This window comes from Talpa occidentalis, unplaced genomic scaffold (assembly GCF_014898055.3).
Source record: "Talpa occidentalis isolate TD23 unplaced genomic scaffold, MPIMG_talOcc4v2.1 talOcc4.3, whole genome shotgun sequence".
NCBI lineage: Eukaryota > Metazoa > Chordata > Mammalia > Eulipotyphla > Talpidae > Talpa > Talpa occidentalis.
Window position 1 is genome coordinate 16,874,687 of NW_023603184.1, and position 21,225 is coordinate 16,895,911.

A 21,225-nucleotide genomic window follows, 5' to 3' on the forward strand; every position below is an offset into this window, starting at 1 on the left:
TTCAAGTTGAATGAAACTAATGAAAATCTACACCTAGGAGGAATATAGAATTGAGTATTTACAGGCTCCCCCACCCCTGCCCTGACCCCCGCCTTGCCGAGCACTCTGAATTCCTGGGGCCCAACTTCTTCCAGGAGAGCGGGGACCAGGGTGTGCTGATGCCCTGGCCCATAGCGGCTGCAGCCTGGGCGGTGGTACACAGACTCTTGTTAGGTATCTTGGTCCTTTAGGACAAGAGCAGGCATCCGAAAGTCCACTGTTCTTTATTCCTTCATTTCATTGAAGGAGCAGTGACTGGGCCCCAGGCCTCGCACAGTGCAATCAGTGCTGTGGCTGTCGCACTTGCCACAGTGACATTCAGTGGCCACTGCATGGTAAGCACATCCAGTAACTTTCACTCTCTCATACACCAGCTCCTTGAAGGTACATATTTTCTAGATATTGGGCCTGACTGGGTCATTATATCCCTGTCCTGGGAGGGTAGGAAGGAGAGAGTTACTCTGTTATTCTGTGTAACCAGATCTGCTTCACTTTGTGGCCTAAAATCTTCTTTCAATAAGAAGGTTTAAACTAAGCAGAATGAAATACTGAAGTGAACACTTTATTTTCCTTCTCCCTCACTTCCCCCTCCTGTTTGATTTACTCCCCAGATGCTTTCCCTGGAACTTTGAGAACTGTGTTACTTTTCCAACAGAATTCTCTGTGCCCATTCAGAGATGACAGAAGCATCAGGGCAAACCTCTGCTAGCCCATAAGGCCTATGAGCCCCAGAGGAACACTCTGCTGGAAAAGATGTGCACTGTTATTTCTGATGCCTGCACAGCCTAGTGCCCCCCAATATCTGGGAATGCGAAGCCCCTCACACCCTTTATGCCCCACATTTCCCTGCATTCTACCCTCCAGTATATAATCACCCCACCACTGGGGGAGCTAGCTTCATTAGGGTGCTAACCTAATTGCTAATAAATTCCTCTGTGCAAAGATGTTCTTATGGTTGAGTTGGGCTTTCTAGGTGTGGATGAAAGACCATACAGAAGTTTGTTTAGCTTAGTTAAAAAGAGACAGGGATTTAGTACTTCTTGCATTAACATCTGCTCTCTGAAACCAGCTTCTAAGAGTTTTAGACAGAAGACTTCATAAAGGAACTCTTATTATATTACTTTGCTGAATTGTCCTGGGAGCCTTATAGAAAATATAACTGCTCCTACCTCTCCACCATGATAGTATCTATGTTTATTATTTCTAAAACTCTATAAGATCCTTGAGTTTATTTGACATAAGAGCTCCCACTTTTGCTCAGTTCACTGGTTTTTCTTCTCCTTGGCAGGCTGTAGTCTTCTCCATGTGTTGTCAGCTCTCACTTGCCTTCAGGCCTCAGTTGCCAGCCACCCTCTTCCTCCCTTTACCCTCTACATGTGTGCCCCTCCTGCAGCCCTTACTGGGAAGGCCAGCCACTATCTAGCCATGTGGAATTCCTGCTTAGTGTTTGCAACAAAGATACTATCTGGGGTAGGACACACTGCATTTTGCCAAGTATCAGCCTGTAAATTCTCTCTCCTCTCTCTCTGTTTTTATTACATAGAAAATGGGAAAGAGAGACAGAGAGAGACAGAGAGAGAGAGAGAGACTGGAGAGAGTCAGAGAAAATGGTGTTATTGTTTCTCTCTGTGTGTCCTGCATTCTTAAGCAGGGTAAAGGGCCCATCCACCAATTGCATCATCCAGTTTGCCCCACTATACTATTGCCTTTAGGTTCTTCCTTTCTACTGCCTTAAAATATGAATATTTTCAGGGTTCTTAATCCAAAAGTATATGACACAGATTCAATATCAGAACATTTAATTAAACTCATTTTTTTGTGTGTTCACTCTTTGACTTGCTCAATGAGAAAATAATTGACTTTAAGGGAGTAAAAGGGATGCTGGTTAATTCATTTCCCTAACTGGCTACCCGGTCTATATCCCATCAAAAGTGCAGTAAGCTGAGATATCCCATCAAAAGTTCAGTAAGCTGAATTTTGTTGATTAAATTATTTTAATATCAAATAAAACACATTCATCAAAAAGCAGTCACTTTTAATATCAGTGTATTGAACTCATATATAGCCAGGTGGTACAGAAAATTAGCAAAAAAGAAACTTTCCCCTTTAACTAGTCTGTTGTGAGAAAGAGAATATAAACAAATATTCTGTGAGGATATAGACAAATAATTTAATGCCTCTATACCTTGATTTTCTCAGCAGCATGAAAAGGGAATGAGTTTGCTGATTTATTTTGGTTCTAGGCTACAGGGATTGATTGTTCTCAGACTGCTTCTTGGCATTTGTATTAAGGTAGACCAGTGAAATGAATTTTATAATTGACTCCTTGAATTTTTATTTGGCTTTAAAATGAATTTTGGTAACATGCCTATTGCAGAAATATACTTTTTATTGTAGCCTTTGGCTTGTGGAGACTTTTGACAGTATTTCCTGGGTAAGTATACACATACTCATGCCTCTGTTTATCCCCCAGTAGGTAAAGGTAACAGGAAAATACTCTTGGAATGCAGTTGACATATTACTCGAATATTCACTTACTTTAACCTGAGCTCCCCCAAATGTGTTTTACCCAAATTAAATCCAAGCCCAAATCATCTCAATAATATCATGGAATTTAACACTATCATAATGTGGATATTTTTTATGTGAATGTGTTTTCAATTCTTTTGGGTATACATGTAGAAGTCTTGCTGAATCATGTGGTACTTGTATGTTAAACCTTTAAGTAACTGCCAGACTATCCTTTAAAGCTATCATACCATTTTATATTTCCACCAGTGGTATATGAAAACCCCAATTTTTCTACATTCTTGTCAACACTTGCTATTATCTATTTTGATTCTATTTATATGAAATGTCAAACTAGGCAAATCCTTAGAGACAGAAAGATTAGTGGTTCTTTAGGACTAGGGAATTGGGAAATATGGGGTGGGGTAGTGTGTGTAAGGTTTCTTTTGTGGGTGATGAGAATGTTGTAAAATTGAGATGATGGTTGCACAACTCAGTGAATATGTTGAAACCCACTAAATTGAATACTTTAGATAGGTAAATTGTATGGTTTGTGAATTATACCTCAATAAAACCTTTACCAGAACATACATACATACATACATACATACATACATACATACATACATAAATAAATAAATAAATATGTATTCCATGCAGAGACACACAAAATACAGATAATGTTGGCTTAGGAACATATGATTATTAATCAGAAGAGATCAAATATTGATCAAGTAGGACTTAATAAGAGTTTCCTAATACAAATCCTCAGCATCTTTGCTTTCCACCCACATGTAGTAGTAACATGCACCCTAAGTGATGTTGATGCTTATGCAGAAGTGGCATTCCTCTTTCTCCACCATGATGGTAATGATGGTGAGCTCACAGCTACTGCAGCAGATTGCTTTACAGCAACAGAAGAGGAAGCAAAACTAGAGTGGCTTCTTCCTATACTAGAAAGCAAACAATTAGAAACCCAAAGTGTTTTAACTGTTATGGACATTGACCCAGTAAATTTGAAATGAAATAAACTTGATCTCCAAACTCCCCAATCATATTCAGCTTTAGCAAGCACATTAAGAGAAACACTTTATGGTCAGAAGTCCCCATATAATTCATTAAATGGAAGTATGTATTTTTTTTAGGTATTGAAATGTCATAGGGGATTGCCTAAATGTGAAAGTGATTATGCTGGAGCAAGGCAATTGTTAAAAGTGGCTACTTTATTCTTAGTTTTAATTACCATTTTTATTTTAATAAAAGTTTATATATCATCATTTATTTTTTCTTTGGTTTTTTTTTGGCATAACCTAATTAGATACATAAAATTTTGTTCATATTTGATTACTAGAAGAATATTTCAAAGACCAGGTTAATAGGCCTATAAAATTAGTTACCTTTTATTCCTATTTGTACTAGATACAAACATTTTGAGAAACCAAGTTGGCATACCTGGACTCCCTAGAAGTCAGTAATGAAAAACTTTCTACTGAGATTGATTTTGAGACCCTGAAAATCAATCTTTTAAAAAATTCCTGATGCCCAATTAATAACTATGGAAGTAGAAACTTGTAGTCTGCTGGCTTGACTGAAGGACACCATAGACAGAGGCAGATCTCAAGTTCACCATATATACAGAACCATGTGTACCTAATAGCTGGTGTGTTTATTAGATATTAAAACATTCCAGGCTTAACAAGTGTATAAAGTGAAGAAGTATTTTGAATAAAGTGATCAAATCTTGCTGAACTGACCAAACACAATATATTAGTGAAAGGAATGTAAAAATAGATCATCTTTTTAGAATTTAAATTCAATATTGTAACATCCTTTACCTTGTCAGCTTACACATGACTATCACCTTTTTTTTTTTTTTTTTTTTGGTGTTTTTAATTTGGTAAACCCCAAGTCTATTCCAAGTGCTGTTTTTGGCTGTGTTGAGAATGGCAGATCAGAGAGATGAAGTATTCATTTCTCAAAGAACAGATTGAAACTTCATGATTTTTATCACCAGCCTTAAAACTCCTTTCTTAGGCTGCTTCCCAACTTGTCTCCTTAATCCCAACTCCACTCACCAATCTAGTAACTGATTCCTAAACGTGTCCCTTCTCATATGTACCTCAGAGCCAAAGCCTTCCAAGAGAAGGAACACAGTAAGCAGACTACCATATTAGGTGCAAGTTTATGTGTAACTAACTGAAGCAGGGAAATGAAGTAAGAGTATCTTCATCATCTTGACTGCCATAGCATCTAGCCATATACCTGCTGTATTATGGTGATTTGTTCATTTTTCCAATATTGTTTTGGCTTATATTTTATTATTTGTTTTATCTCTACTATAGGCTTATCAGTCTTCCTTTCTTCAACTCTCCTTTCCTCCACCCTTTATTTTCTTACTCTCATTTCCTCTCCCTCCCTCCCTCCCTCCCTCCATGCCTCTCTTTTTGTTTCATTTTCTCTCTCCCATTCATTGGTTTATGTCAAGTTTAAAATATGTATTTCCCTGAATATTATTTCACTTCATCATAATGAAAGTATCTTTCCATTTTCTGTTGAAAGTATCTTTCCATTTTCCTCACCCTCATCCTTTCTGCAATTGTTTTCATTGATTTTACTTCTGCACTTCTAATCCTTCAATATATTGTTACTATCTTTGTTTGAAACAGTCAATTATTTTTAAAAAATTTAAAGTGAGCAAAAAATCTTTAACCATATATTACTTTTTTCAAGACATATTATTTTCTTTCTGCATACTAAATAGCCTTTAAAGTTCGTTGACATGCACATTTTCTGGCAATGCAATCCTCAATCTTAATTTCACTAAAATTCAACTTAATTTTTGAAAGATACTTTTCCTGGTTACAGAATTCTAAGTTGGCAATTTTGTTTTTGAATTTATGCTAATTTGTTTAAATTTCAGTGAGTTTATTGGATATACAGGTTTTATAGTTCTAATTAAATTTGAGAAAATTTGTAGATAATTACCAAATATGGCTTATCATTGCCTTGAATACAAAGTAAAGACAGCAGTTTAATATATTATTTTGGTCTTTGTCTCTTTGTGTCCTGAAATATCTACCTTATTGTTTATTTTAAGAAGAATCAAAATAAAGTATAGAACAGAAAAGGATCAGTCTCAATTTTGGTAGATTCCTAAGACAAACATTTTTAATATACTTGTCATAATTCTGGTATAATAATTTTCTCAATGTCATGCTCCTTTATTAGACTGTGAACTCCATGACAGACTAGTAAAAACAAAGAAGACATTCAGCATATTTTTTTTTAGTAAGTGAATGACTCCTGCATGGCCTGCAAACTCAGAGTGAGGCACTATGGATTTCTCCAAAACACTAAGACAGGCGGAGAGGTGGTCAAACCAAGGGAAGGCCACACCATATGGACATATTATCAGGGCTAGTACCACAATCTCAGTTCAAATTACAGTAAAGGCATCTAAAAGTGGATAGACTGAAGAGCAATAAAAAGCAGTGTCCACTTAGACATCATGATCCAATAGAAAGGCACAGATTTTTGTAACTCAGCTATATTAGTTTGCTAGAACTGTCATGGAAAGTACCACACATCAACTGACTTACACAGCAGAAATTTGTTATCTCTCAGTTTTAGAGGTTAGGTGTCAGCAGGATTGACTTCTAAGAACTGAGAGGAAGAACTTTTCATGCTCCTCCCTTAGCTTTTGCTGACAATCTGTGGAGTTTCGTAGCTGATTCTCTGCATTCATCTCCCCATAGCTTTCTTCTTATGTGCATGTCAGTGATCAAGCCTCCCCTTTTTATATGGACACCACTTGGATTGGATTGGTTTAGGGATCGACACTATTCTAGTGTGATTTCATAATATTCATAATGTCTTTGGACATTATGAAATACGCTCACACGTGAAAAGCACTGGGGGTTAGAACTTCAGTATATGGGGCAGGGTGACAGAATTCAAACCTTAATACCAAGAGATCTGAGTTTGAGTACTGTCTCTATTACTAACTTGGTGTGTTTTCACATCTGAAAATGGGATCATAATGCTTACCTTGCAAAGAAGTAAGGATTAAATTAGATAATGTCAACAAAGCACTTAGCTCAAACCTGAAGTGATAACACCCAGTACATGATGGCTCTTACTGTTGTAAGCTAAATGCTCATTGATTGATTGAATGTTGTCCTCCTCCTGAACATAATTAAGAAATAGGTCCATTTTTCATTTGACTCACTTGCTCATGGGAAATAGATCTGGCTTCTGTAAAATGTTTGCCAGTTTCTTTTCTCAGATTGTTTTCTGGAGAGGCAGGAAGATGACTACTGAATTATAAGTGCTTAAATAATTAAACCAAAACAAAAGAAAGTTGGTAATAAACACTTTTCTGTGCATCATAATCATAGAATGATATGTCTTAGACAGTTAACCCAGGAGGCTGTAATGATTTAACTGAATCCTGATCAACTAACAACTCAGAAATACTGTTGGAAGCACTTCTCCAGAGGCCCATTGCAATTAGCAGCTGGCCCCCTTCTGAGCAGTGGTGCTGCCACCCTGCTTGCTTTTGGTCAAACAATTTTTCAGCCCAGTGATCCTCCCAGAGGACATCATTTCCCTTAATATAACTTCCTCCGTTTTGCTGGCCACAGCAAATTAGTCCCAGCATCACTCCTCAAAATGGTCAGGATTTTAACCTGAGCCTCCCTTATTTTGGATGTGAAAGATATACATTTAGAAATTCAGGAAGTTTGGAAGGGAGATCTGGTCATCTGGGCTACTTCTAAGTGGTGATTTCAATCACTAACCTGTACCTGTTTCTATCTTTTTTCCCTAGTGTAACTGAGACTGCTTTTTAATTTGTTTTGTTTGTTTCATCTCTTTCTCCCATCATTTTCTGGATGACTGTCTTTCATGAACAAGGAGAATACTTTTATCCTTTTTCCAGTTTCTATGCAGAGGATTTTTTTCCTAATTGTGGTCCTAGCGGCACTTGTAATCTTTACTGTCCACCCTGGTGATGGTGTACTATTTTACCTGAATGTACATGTACAAAGAAACTAGGTCTGTTTGGCCTTCTTCTGCATTTCCTTCTTTTACAAATGGACCACATTCCTCTACTGCTCCTGTTCTTTCATAGGGAAAGTCGGCCTCTCCTTTAGTAGGTGTCTACCTAATTTGGGGAAGGAGTTAGCAAGCCAGTATTGCTTTCATACCATTCTTTGTTCCAACTTAACCTCTACCACTAACTGAAAATGTATGAGATTCCTATTTATATGCTCCTGGTTCTAGTTCTCAAAATTTTGGGGACTCAGGAAGGGATGTGCAATGCTATTTTGGGGGACTTTGTCGGAGAGAATTTTACTCAATCTCTGAGAATCATCTGAAGTTGGCCTCTGTAGCTGAATGGAGACTTCTGGTCAGGTACATTTTCCATGTATCTACAGGTATCATTTCAGCAAGAATTAGAGAACCTCTACTTATTAAGGACAAGTCCAACAAAGCAGTTGAATACCAGACATCTGACACTCTTTGAGAAAGCAGGGAGGAACAAATGACATTTATTGAGCAGCCAATAAATATCTTCTTTGGTTTGTGACAAAGGACAGATAATCCTTTGTCATTAAACATAATCCCCTGAAGAGTATGATAACTCTCAGTGGACCATCTCTATGCACAGAACCAAAGATTTTTCTAGTTTCATTCTTAGGTTATTGTCTTTTTTGGACTGGTGAGTTGCTTCTGGTTTAAAAATGGAAGATTGTCAGAGGCAAGGAAGGCCTGGTGCTGAATTCTGTTCACTGAGGGGGAGTAAATTTAGAGAGATAAAGTAACATACTGTCATCCAAGATCTCATTGCTATCCAGAAAGATAGCTGGAATGAGGACAGTCTCTGAGACCTAGGATGGTACTCATTCTACTCAGACCTACCGTTCCCTTACCAGATAGTTATTGACAGCAATCAGAAATGTCCATCATTCTGTTTTTAAGGCAGTTCTTCTGCTGTGGATGGGAAAGTTTAAACCTAAGAACAGCACACTTGAGTGAGCCCTTCACTTAGTAACTATTTATTTCTCAGGAGTTTATCTCGCTATTAACATTCCTAAAATTAGCATCTATTCCCTTTTTCTTTAGACTGCCAGGCAGCACACAGCTACCTGACGGCAGCTACAACTTGTCTTTTTGACAAGACAGATAGTATTTCAACAGAATTATATTATAGCATCAATCACCATGACAGGATATATAATAATAATTGCAATGCTCACCATGTATCCCATTACACTTTTAAGTTGTTCACTGAGATTTACATTTTTTCTATTACTCTGTCTTGTTGGCAATTTGTTGAAATTCTTCTACAGTATAATCATTTCTTAAGTGCTTTGCCTCTGGTATATTTAAGGGAATTAGTATATGTAGTTGCTGACTTAGTTATTTTGGAGTGATTCAAGAGTCATTTGGGAATAAGGTCCAGCTCAAAGGCCACCTTTTTTTGAATGCTTTGAGAAGCTCTTCTTGATATTCCCAGACTGGAGTGAGGGCTCATTTTTGGGCCCTGTGTTTTCCTCTCTCATAGCCCTCATCAATCTACGCTGTTGCTGTTTATGTGTGAGTTCTCCTTTGCTAGAAAGTGGGTTCCCCTAAAATGGAATTTTTCAGAAGACCTGGCATTCAAGCTCTGGTTTTGGCACTTACCAATGATGCATTTTGGAACAAGTTATCTAAATCTCAGCTGCTCATCTGTAAGATGGATGCAATAATGTCCTCCACAGAAAAGTTCTGAATATTTAGTGAAGACATTTATCAAGTGCACAGCATGAAATTGTACAAAGGAAGCACTCAGTAAATATCAGCTAGCATTTACTTTCATTTTAATTATTATCCCAGGGTAAAATGCAATGCCTGTCACATGATAAATGGTAAAATCAAATGCATGTTGAATCAACAAAGGACCTTCAATATTGCCCAAACCCTTCCACTCTGCATTATTTCCCATATTATACCTGGTATTATTTCACTCTCCTCCTGAAGTTTCTGGTCTAGGAGATGTTGATTTCATCCTTGTCAAATAGAGAGAGAGATGTTAGATAAGTGATACAGATATGGTGCATGCTTGGTTTAGCCTCTAACCCAACCTCCTCCCTAGCACCACAAGACTCCAGATGCCTGCCACAGAATCAGCCAGACCACCCTCCACAGACATGTAAGAGTCAGAAGGACCAGGCAACAATTAACTGGAGTCAGAATAAGTGCCAGAATCTGTTCCTAAGCCTCAAAGGTAAATTTCTCCTTCTGCAAACTGACTGGGGCAGGTCTGATATTCTCTGAAACATAGCAAGCAGCTGTACTGGTTGTTAAAAAACAAAAATTTTTTTTTTTCCCCAGAGGTAAATAGTTCTGCCTTTAGCACCCTGACAATTTCCAGCACACAGGCATCCTGACCTCTTATTCCCTCTCCAGGACCTGTCTATCAACTAGACAGTTAAAGCTTGGCACTGCGAAAGGCTCCTGGGACTGTACCCATTCTGATTTGCTTGATGCCTACTTGCTACCTTCTACATATTTTGAGTACCACTCTTTTACTTCGGGTAATCAAGCTGCTCCCAAATCTCCTCGTGGTCCTGCAGTTTTCTCCTTTTCCAGCCTGCTTATGCTCTGTTTAGTTCCTGCCAGCTGTGCAAACTGGAACCACCCTTCCTCACTGTACTCAGCCTCTTCCAGTTCAGCTTATCTCTGGTGTCCTCTGCATGTGCAGATCTGCCATTAGTCAAAGTCTTCTCTCTTGATCCAAGCTCCTCTCAAACCTCATATTAATGGCTAGATCTTGACCTTCAGTTATGAGCCCCTCTCCTGGGGGCAGGTTTGCCAGGTATCCTATATAGACAGGGCTTAAACTATATATAATGATTTTGACTTGCATCTTTTGTTGACTTTGTCAGGACATGTTAAGTGTCCTGATTTTTTAAAACAAATGCCAAAATATAACAGAGCTATATTTCAAATTTCAATTTTTTTTATATTCCAAATTTAATTGGGTATCCTGCTTCACCCTCTTCCATACTTCCCCCTCCCCCAAATAAAACCTGACAACCCTACTTTCCTACCTGAAGGATCACAATTTTACCCTCATTTCTTTACATTCCTGTTAGTTTCTGCTATTCTATCTGGCTAAACTTTTTTTTCCTCTGTCTTCAGTGCTATCTGGCCTGCTGGCTGAGTGGTCTGCACCAGTCCCTACTAATCAAGACACAACCGATATTTACTGGATGAAACAATGAAAAGATAAATAAAAGTATTTATTTGCTCCATAGGATCTCTTTCTCTTTAGGATCCCATTCAAAATGTGTCAGATCCTTTGAATCCAGAAAACAAGTATTTATAATGGAAAATCAGCCCTGTTCTGGGGAAGCCAGACTACTTTTATACTGCTGCTGCTCTCTATATTTAATTACCTTTTGTTTTCCCCTTAGCAATTAGTAAAGTGCCAGTCTGTCTCAGATGTGCTAAGAAGAACCAAGAGAAGATGTTTTTGTCCACACTTGAGCCAAAGTGTTAACGGAACAGTGGCACACTTGCAGCGGGGGCTGGAGGAGAGTGGAGATGGAAAGTAATTAATATTTACTGAGCAACCATCATGTACCTTTTTAGACATGATCTCATTTTATCCTCACAGTAACCCCGCAAGTATTTTCTAGATAAGAAATCACGTTTAGCCAGGCGAGGTAACTTGCTCAAATCCTAGAGTTAGTAAATAGTTGAACTTGAATTTATTTAATTAATTAATTAATTATTTTTAAAAAGATTTATTTATTTATTTATACACTGGTACAGTCAGAAGCGCGAGAGGGTGAGAGAATTCATCAGAGCCAGAGTGGGGAACAGAACAGGCAGACTGATGAAATACACTGCTGAGGGGAGCTGCGGACATGGCAGCAGAGGTCTGCACACCATATGGGTCCCTCGCCAGGGGCTGGGGATCGAACAGCGCTGCAGAGGATGCGGGCAGCTTCGTAGCCCAGTGCTCAACCGCTGCGCCACCAGGGAGGCCCTCAAACTTGAATTTAAACCTAGGTCTTTCTACACAATAACCATCCTGGCTTCCAATGCTGGAAGCATCTCAGTGGTGGTTATGGCAGAGATCAAACCAGATACTTAAGGGGAGTGCGGTATTCTATGACAGAGCCACATATGCTCTCTTTCAATCCCCTTTTTTTCCTTTCTGCCTTCCAATCACTCATTCAATAATATTTACTGAGAATCCTCTTATGCCAGGCATAGTTCTAGATTCTCAGGATACCAAGGAGTAAGATAAACATAGCCCCCTGACCTCACAGAATTATATTTAGTGTAGATTGTAGAGATTGGAAAAGTAATTTCAAGGATAATGTAATCATTACAGTTATTTTGGAAGCAAATAAGGAGATGTTGAAAGGTGGCAGTTGTTGGAGGAGTGGGGATCAACAAAGGCCTCATGAAGATAGTAATATGTGGGTTGAAATGTGAGGGATAAGAATAATTCAGTATGCCAAGACTTGGGAAACAGTTGTTTCAGGCAGAGGAAACTGTTAGAGGACAAAAACGAGATGCATTTGAGAAAGGGTCATAAGATTGCTTTGTCCTTCCAAAGAGAAAATGGGAGGCCCTCAATTTCATTTCCTCAAACTTGTTGCAATAGGGGGAGGTCATGGGTCTTCAATGCTCAGGAAAGGATATCCTTATAGGCGAATATTTGGACAGAGCAGGATAGTCATATCCACTGGCTTGATTGCCAGCTGTTAAAGTAGACAGAGGCAGAAAGGAAGGATGATGACATGAACCAACAACAAATGAAGGACTAAGAAGGAATCATTTGATAAAGAAAATCTTCAACTGCTGTGGCAGCTCTGACTTTGCTGGTTTTGAAATTGCATTTGGAATGAGGAGACTTTAAAATTGTAGAAAAGCTACTTTGCACTGGCAAAGAATACACTGAGTGGCAGTTGGGATTGTGATCAAATCCAATCTCTCCAGTTCTCCAATTATAAACTATTTTCCAAAAGTGTAGGTAGGTAGACTAATTAAAGTACATGCTCTAGAATAGCCAAATGCTTCCTCCAAATGTTTAAAATCCAAGCAAGGTCCTTCGTTAAAGAACACTTTCTATATTAAATATTAATCAAAATAATTTCATTTTGCAGATTCAATACTTAGAATATCAATTTAGATGATGGATCTGAAGCTGAAGAAACATTAAACGCATCTCTCCCTCCACTCCCTGCATTTATAGATGGGGGAGCTGGAATCGGAGAGGATAAGTGAGTGCCAGCCAGGTTCCTGGAATTAAACCAGATTATTGCCTTTTTCCAGATAATAGGAAAGAAAATCCAGTTAACACAGAGCTTCACCTCTAACTAAGCTGTCCACCAATGGTGCACAGAACTTCCACTATTTTGTTCCTTGACAAATAGTTATTTTTCTGACTTTTACCTTGAATGGATCTCCATAGTAAAGTGGTTGTTTCTATTAAAAATCTGAATTCCGTCCCATCAAAAGTAGGGAGGAAAGAGTTTGCAAATATGGCATATGGAATTAATTATGGATCATGGCATATCCCATATTTAGTGTCATGGAAAAATGCTCCCAAGTTTTCCAAATCATAAGAAAGTCACCTGCTTCTCCTTTTTTTTTTTTTTTTTCACTCAACCTATTCTAAACACCTACTTTAACCTCAGTTTTATCCTGGGTACAAAGTGTTGTGGTGGGAGCAGGGTTTAGAAACACACTCTAGTCCCAGGAAAGTGGCCTTTTACATGATTTTGGTAAACAGTAAACAAAAAAATGCACGTCTATAGAGGAAAAAAAAGGGCAAATAAAATTACTGGTGGAGCTGCAGTCCATACTTCTGCAATGCAGACTTTCGGGTTAAGAAAATGAGACTACCAGCACCTGGTACCTGGAGCTATTTCTCTTTTTGTCTGGTAGGAGAGCACTGAAGAGTGCATGAATGAAGCAAGTTAGAGGGCTCTGTTGGGCCCTAAGTTGAAGTTAGAAGGGCACTGGAGGAGCTAATAAGAATGTTTCCTGGGATTGGGGTCAAAATAAGGGGGTTGCAATTGTATGGGGAATATTAAAAATAAAATTTATTTAAAAAAAATAAATAACTTCATAGATTTAAAAAAAAAAAAAAGAATGTTTCCTGGGGCCTCCCTGGTGGCTCAGGGGTTAAAGACACAGCACTGTCAAGCTATCCCTAGTTACTGCAGCATAAGTTTCATCCTGACCAGCCAGGAAACTAAACCACCTGGCGTAGCAGACTTCTCCTGTCTCGCCTGCTGCTCCCCTCAGCAGTGTATTTCAGTAGATCTGCCTATTCTGCTCCCACTCTGTCTCTGATGAATCCTCTCACCACCATTCCTACCCTGCACTTTTGGCCTACACCCCAGTTCTTGTATATATAAATAAATAAATATTTAAACAACCCAAATGTTTCCTACTTTCAGAATTCAGATTACCCCATGCTTCTTAAAACACTGGACAGTAAGATTAGTGGGTGTCACAGCCACACCCAGAGATTATATGAAACTGATGCCCACAATCCCATTAGTAAATTCTAAGTAAGCCCTTCTCCCTCAGCCTGGGCCTGCTGGCAGACACTGCTAATCAATCATAGCGTCCTTTCCCCTTTGAGACTAAATCATTCTCAACACCATGTTCCAGACAAACACTAAACATTTGAGTTAGTACAAAGATGAAACTGAGTTCCAATCCTTGTGCCAACTTGTTTGGTACACCATCTAAAAGGACATCAGTAATACTTGGAGTATCTTGAGTGATCCAGTAGAAGAGATGGCATGCCTTGGACTTTGAAGGATGGGTACATTTTGAGCAATTGGAAAGTAATTTTGGGGAAAGTTTCCTTAAGAACTGAAAGTATAGAGATGTGTGTAGCTGTTTTGGGGAGATTGAAGGTGCTGACCTGCATAGGGGAAGGGGAATGTGTAAGGAGTAGGAGGAAATGCAGTTGAAAAAGAAGGGCGACTCACATTGTGCCAAGCATTCCGAATATGCTGTGGTTGGTGCAGAACCATGATAGGCTAAAAATGAAGCTTCTTTGGAAAATAAGTCACTTGTGTTAAGGAAATCAACAAGGTAGTTATTAGGAAAATGCTGTGTGAGGTGAGGACAGCCTTCTCTGAGTGATGGGCAAAGGCTAGAAGGAATGTCACTCATGTATTTATTTAACAAATGTTTATTAAACATCTTTTCTGTGCTGAGCACTAATCTAGGTAATAGGAATATAGTTGAAAACAAGAACACAAGATTGCTATTTAATGGTGTTGATACTGTCGTCAGGGAAACTGACAAGAAGCATGTTAGTTTATTTCAGATAGCCTTGTCACTTTGATAAAAATAAAACTGAGTAATATGACAGAAAGCCATGGAAGGAATATTAGTATATTTGTCTGGATTCTCCAGAGAAACAGAAGCAATGGGAGATAAATAAATGCATATAATTGAGAGAGAGAGAGAGAAGGGGGAGAGACACTAACTTTAAGGAATTGGCTCATGAAATTACGAAGACTGAGAAGTTCTGCATTTGGCAAGCTGGATACACAGGAAAGCCAATGGTATAAGTTCTAGCCAAATCTGAGTCTGAAGGTAGAAGAAGACCAGTGTCCTGGCTCAAAGGCAGGCAGACAGAGAGAAAAAATCCTTTTGTACTGAGTCTTTTATTCCATTCAGACTTTCAAGGGAATGGATGAGGCCTACCCTTATTGGAGAACTGGCTTTACTCTGTTTGCCAGTTCAAATATTGACCTTTCCAGAAACACTCTTGTGCACAGGCCAAGGTACATTCTTTAACCAAATATCCAGGCACCCTATGGTCCAACTGGTCCAGTCAAGTGGACTCTTAAGCATAACCATCATAGGAGGGAAGGGGCCAACTCAGAGTTAGTATTTCAGGAAGCAACTAAGATGATAGCTGAGTTAATGCTTTAATGAATGAGAAGGAACTTCCATGCAAAGATAGGGGTATGAATTCTGTACTTGATGGACCCAGGAAGTGGGAAGATTCTGAGCTGGGGAAACATTTGTGACACACTCAAAAGAGAAAAAAAGGAATGCTTGTGTGACCTGAGTATAGTAAACCAGGGGGACAGATAGGCAGTTGCGGGCCTGATCACAGACCTTTCTACAACAATGGTTCTCAAGCTTTTTGATCTCAGGACTGTGCTGCATTCTTCAAAGTTATTAGGAATTAAACTTGGAATTTTTTTTTTTTTTTTTTGCAAATCTCTTTAATGCCTGTGGCTTCATAGAAGACAGATTTCTTGTATCTTCTGCATTTGACAGGTACATTCATGAGAAAATGAGTGTAAGAAAGGTGAAAAACAACTTAGTGTTTTTCATGAACATAGTTCTGATCTCATGAATCGTTTGAAATGGTCTCAGGGATACCCAGAGAACTGCTGTTCTAGACATGGCTCAGGGGTTTGGAAAGGGATACCAGAGGGCTAGGGAGCAGTTAAAATAAGAGTGGGGATATAATCTGGCATGTATTAAAAACATTTCTTTGAATGTTTTGCTGAGAAAGGCATATGAGCAGGCTATTAGAGGTGTGGAAGCAGGAGACTCACTGAGTGGTTTTGTCATAGTGCAGGGGAGGTAGGCTGGATGAGAATGGTGTAATGTACCTGGTTGAATGTGAGAGACATTTCAAAGGAGAAATCAGTGGTTCCTTTCTAATTTCCTCTGTGTTCTATCTCCTGTTTCCTTTTGCTATTTCTTTGTTCATTCTCATCCTATGAACTTGGGAATCCTGGAAATAGTGGGGAAAGGAGACTTGAAAAAAGGAAAAGTTGAAAACTAACTTACTGAATAAAAGTCAAAGACCTCCTTTTTCTGGTGGCATTGAAGAGAATAAAATAGTAGTTAACAATTTTTTTTAATCAGGGGATCCATTTTTTGATCATTTTAATGCAGTGAACATTTTGAATTTCTCCTTTAGAAAATGATCATACACCTGTCTTAAAGCTGTTGATTGCTCTTCTTACTTAGTTATTTTAAGGCAGAGAATATATAATATCTTATCTTCCTAACCATCCCACCACAGTAACTTACATGAGCAAATATTTGGACTGTTGGATAGCTTTGCTCTTTACATATGAGTCAAAGATTTCTACAATGAGTTATATTGTTTTAATGCAATATAACTGCTTAATTGCTTTTATGCAATATAAAATTGCTTTAATACAATATCACTGCTTAATTGCTTTTTCTAATTTATACTCACCACAAATTTCTGATGAGTTTCTTTTCTAAGCATAAGCCAGTGCCTTTAATTACTATCATTATCAACTTAGACAATGCTTATGTCCACAAACTCATCCATAAGTTTGGAAGAGCAATACTGAATGTAGACATGCTGAGTCATCTGGAGTTACAGTTGAACAAGAGTTCTATAGCAGCTGTGTACCAAGAACCGACAGAATTCAACCTCACATCTGGCTAGGTGACTTTAAGCAAGTCATTTGTTTTCCCCATTTTGAGCAGGCAAAGACAGAAGATATATGTATGAGAGATTTGCAACAAGGATTTAAAGAAGAAATTTTTATGAAAATGCTAGGTAATATGTAATATATAATATGTAAAAATTTTATGTAAAGTGCTAGGTAATATGTAATATGAATATCTTGATAGGGTCTCACACTGGAGAAAGTTCAATATAGAAAATGCAGAAACATTTAATTGTTCAACATATATTTTAATATAGGTCAAATAATTGTTTTTTTCACTAAATATGATGGCATCTGTGGGGAAGCCAAGTTATATTGACCAATGGGAATCACAAGTATGGGATTCTTTTTTTTTTTTTAAGATTTATTTATTCATTCATTCATTCATTCATTCATTTATTTATTTATTTATTTATTTATTTATTTATTTATTTATTTATTTATTTATACAAGCACTGGGTACAGTCAGAAGGGCGGGAGGTGAGAGAATTCACCAGAGCCAGAGCAGGGAGCAGAGCAGGCAGAAGGACCGAAGTACACTGCTGAGGGGAGCAACGGGCGGCAGGAGAGGTCTGCGTGCCATGTGGGACCCTCCTCAGGTGGCCGGGGAGCAGCTGGGGCGCTGCAGAGGCTGCAGGCAGCTTCGCAACCCAGTGCTCAACCACTGCGCCACCTGGGAGGCCCTAGGGATTCTTAAAGGTAAAGAGTAAAGCACACTCAATCTTATCTAGAGCATTTCTGCAGATTCATGAATGAGTATTACACAAGAAAGCATTTCTTGAGGTATAGATTTGGAAAACATTGCATTGAAGTCCATCAAGATTCTATATTTATAACTTCTTAGAGTTTTAGATGCTGATTTTATTGAGAAATTTCCCCCCAATTATGTGGGTAGATTTGTGTTTATATGTTTGTATTGTGTGTGTTGAATACATTTTGCTGTATTTCCTAAGTATATTTGAAAGTGGAGTATCCTCCCCTCTCTTTTTTTTCCATAGAACATCTTGGGTCTAAAATTCCATAGAACACATTTTAGAAAGTGCTACTTCAGGGAGTGATAAGGACATTTTTGGTGATCCACATGTTTACTTGAAAGATAGGACTAGGGGCTTCCGTGGGGGCACAAGGGGTTAAGATGCAACCTACGAAGCTATCTGCAGCCACTGCAGCATGAATTCGATCCCTGGCCAGGGAGCTACCCACATGGCACAGCAAACCTCTCCTGTCTTGCCCGCTGCTCCTCTCAGCAGTGTATTTCAGTCAATCTGCCTGTTCTTTTCCCCACACTGCCTCTTGTGAATCCTCTCACCCTCCCACACCTGTGGCCTGTACCCCAGTTCTTGTGTGCATAAATAAATAAATCTTTAAAAGAAAGAGATAGGACCAGAAGAACAGTTTGATAACTACAGGTATATCCTATCAAAGGTATATATATTCTGGGGATCTGATCAGGGGTATATAGTGCTTTAATAGAAGATGTCATGGGCAGGCCAACAGTGAGCTCCAGATGCTCAAGCTAGGATGTGGATTAGGCAGGTTTGAAAGACTGCTGGACTTTTCAATGGAAACTACTGCAACCGTAGAAGTCAGTCCTGCTAGCCGTCCATGGCATCACTTCTCAAGACTTGATCTTTGCCAAGTAGACCTATGAGGGGACTTAAAAGAACACACTTTTATAAATTCTATTTGGGCAATACTTCCTTATCATTCATTTTTTCCTCTAAGGAGCTGCAAGCTATATTGACCAATGGAATTTACAGGTCTGGGATTGATTCTTAAATGTCAAGAGCAAAACTTGGATTGGGTGGCATTTGCCAACCCTAAAAGCTTGACCTACCTCATGACAAGCTGAGAGTACCAAAACATTAGAAAAGGAATCACAAGCTGGTAGTTAACTGGCTACCTCTCACCTAGCTATTGAGATGGAGATTTCCTCAAATTTATTTGCTTGCCAAGATAACATGGAGATAGCCCGACAAAAGAACTCCTCTTTCTGCTTTTGGAAAAAAAAAGTATTGTTAGTTAATAGAGGAGTAGAGGCAGAGGAAGCAGAAATGAGGATAAGTATTTGAGAGTCAGGGGTCTTTATGCTTCATTTTGGGGGTCGTTTGTGTTCTTTTGCATTTGTAGCCACATTGTGGCACTGAACTTTTACATTTGTGTGAGACTTAGAGCTCTTTAAGAATAATAAATAGGGCCTCCCTGTTGGTGCAGGTGGTTGAGCGCAGCGCTGTGAAGCTGTCCGCAGCCTCTGCAGTGCCGGTTTGATCCCCGCTGGCCTCAGAGCAACCCACATGGTGAGCAGACCTCTCCTGTCTCGCCCGATGCTCCCCTCAGCAGTGTATTTCGTCAGTCTGCTTGTTCTGTTCCCCGCTCTGTCTCTGGTGAATCCTCGGACCCTCCCGCGCATCTGGCCTGTGCCCCAGTTCTTGTATAACTAATAAATAAATAAATCTTTAAAAAAAAAAGAAGAATAAATAATGCATGAGAATAATTAAATATTGTTGACTACTTTTTTTGGTTTTTTTTGTCCCCTAAGTTCTACCTATATAATCGCTACTTCTGGGCATTTAACATGAATTACCATACAAATATGTTTAAACTCGGTATATTGAAATGTGTGTCCAGGGACCTAGAGCTGTTCTTGCACTCCACTTGCCCATACCATTGCTCTAGGACAGGGAAAAAAAATCAATTCCAGCCCCTATGGGCCTGTCTGTGTCTGAAAACTACAACCACAGCGGGCCACTTCGTAAAAAATGTTGAACTTTATGGAGCCTATAAAATTAATGAGACATCAACATAAAATACTATAGGAGTACTCTGTTAGTGCTGCTTAACTAAGAAAACACATTGGTGGGCAAGCCAGGGAAGACAGCAGATGTCTCCCATCAAAACAGACTTCTGACTCTCTTTTGGGGAGCCTGCTTAGCTAGCTATCTTCTAGTCCCTTTCTTCATGCTTTGGAGTATGTGCTTCCTGCCACCTTGACACAAAAGGTATGTGTATTGAACTCTTTGGAAAGCAAAGTTGTGGCTGCTTCATTAAAGAGGATTTATTGTATAAATATGCATGATGTGTAGCCATTTAAAATGAGGTAGATTTATAAGTGTCAGTATAAAAAGGTCTTCAAAATATATGGAAGAAGTAGAGTAATAGGATTTATATATATATATATATATGTTTACATATATATATTTACACACATAGAAGAACCATGTATACAAAGTGTGTCTGGAAAAAGTTAGGGGAAGAGTTACTTTTCATCTTAAATTCTTCTGTACTTTTTATTATCATTTATTTTTTAACCAGTATATGCATTGATTTTTATAATGAAAAAGTAAAATTCATGTCTTAAGCCTCTTTTTCAATGTTTAAGTGGGTGGGAAAAATAATTGTGAAAACAGTCTTCAATATATTTTTTTAAAAATGAGTTCTCCCTCTTACTTTATAGGTAAAATTCATAGAAAACATACTAAATTTTACCAATAAGATAATTTTGAGGGCCTTCCCTGTTGGCACAGTGGTTGAGCACTGGGCTGCGAAGTTGCTCACAGCCTCTGCAGTGCCAGTTCGATCCCTGGCTGCTGGCGAGGGTCCCACATGGTGTGCAGACCTCTCCTGCCGTGCCTGCTGCTCCCCTCAGCAGTGTACTTCATCAGTCTGCCTGTTCTGTTCCCTGCTCTGGCTCTGGCGAATCCTCTCACTCTCCCACACTTCTGACTATACCCAGTGCTTGTATAAATAAATCTTTAACAAAAAAAGATAATTTTGATAGAGCTATTATAGAAAACTAACCTAGAGAATTAAAAAAATAATACAGCATTTAACACCTACTTTTACATGGGTGCCCTTGTGTTATTCTATATCTAAAGTTTTCTGTTTCAATGCCTTGGATGAAAGGTGCTTTCAAGGAAGACAAATAGAATGAATGTATGCATGTATGTGTGTAAATGTGCACATATGAAGACCTGCAGTCTTCTCGGTTATAGAAACTGACAGCAAAGAGATGACAGAATGATTTGGTGAAGGTGATCATCCTGAGAAGATAAATAGACTCTAAAATTGTTTTGGCCTGAAAAAAAATCAATTCAGTTGTCTGCAGGCTTGATGGGAGGAAAATCACCTTTGCTAAGGAAAATATTATTTTTGCCTTGGAGAGGAACAAACCAACATCAGGGAGGAAGGA

General features: G+C 38.7%; 1 pseudogene; it reads right to left on the bottom strand.

Moving 5' to 3' along the window:
* Positions 1–263: 263 nt before the first annotated feature.
* Positions 264–21,225, bottom strand: part of LOC119254915 (follitropin subunit beta-like) — a 32,230-nt pseudogene continuing 11,268 nt past the window's right edge.